The sequence below is a fragment of the Geospiza fortis genome, unplaced genomic scaffold, assembly GCF_000277835.1.
Source record: "Geospiza fortis unplaced genomic scaffold, GeoFor_1.0 scaffold291, whole genome shotgun sequence".
NCBI lineage: Eukaryota > Metazoa > Chordata > Aves > Passeriformes > Thraupidae > Geospiza > Geospiza fortis.
Genome location: NW_005054650.1, coordinates 299,415 through 300,276, shown reverse-complemented (window position 1 = coordinate 300,276; position 862 = coordinate 299,415).

Below are 862 nucleotides of genomic sequence, written 5' to 3'. Positions count from 1 at the left end.
AGGATTTCTTCAGAATCCTCCAGCCAGAGGAGTCTGGGTTGCAAGTTTTGAAGAGGAAGCTTGGAAAGCCTGATAAATTGGTAACAGCCTGCTAAATTTGTCAGAGTGTTTGGTGAAACTTTTGTCTACAAGCCTCTGCGAGCTTGTTGATGTGGTATGACACTTTTGTAGCTTTGCCTGGCAGTATAAATTAGAATTTCAAAATGAATGCAGAGCTCTGGGCAGGAGACAATGGAGGCACATCCCCCAAGCTCCTTCCTGTGACTCCTCAGGTGTGTGACCAGCTGGGGACAGGGGGGCCAAAGGCATCCTGGGGACATCAGGAGGAACATTGCCAGCAGGGCAGAGAGGGGTCCTGCCCCTCTGCCCAGCCCTGGGGGCACATCTGGAGTGATCCTGCCCCTCTGCCCAGCCCTGGGGGCACATCTGGAGCCATCCTGCCCCTGTGGCCAGCCCTGAGCAGAGAGCAGAGGGGCTGTGGGCTCTCCTCCCTGGGGATATTCCAGATCTGTGTGCCCACAATCCCATCCATGTGCCCAGGGATGGCCCTGCTGGAGCAGGGAGGTGGCACCAGCTGAGCCCTCTGGTGACTGCCAGCCTGAGCCATGCTGGCATTCTGTGCTTTACTTTGGTCCTTTCTGTATAAATGCAAATTCCTGTTCTACCTTCAGCAGCACAAAGCCCCTGGCGTCCTGAAGGAGCTTAAATCCAGTTTGGAGCAAACAGATTTGCTGGGAGACAGGAACATCTCACAGCAGCCCTTCAGCAGGGGGTTAAGGCCTCCAGCTCTGGGGGGGCTTGCAGGAAGCATTGTCTGCATGGAAGGGGCTCAAAGGAGAATAAACACAAGGAGCAGTTGCAA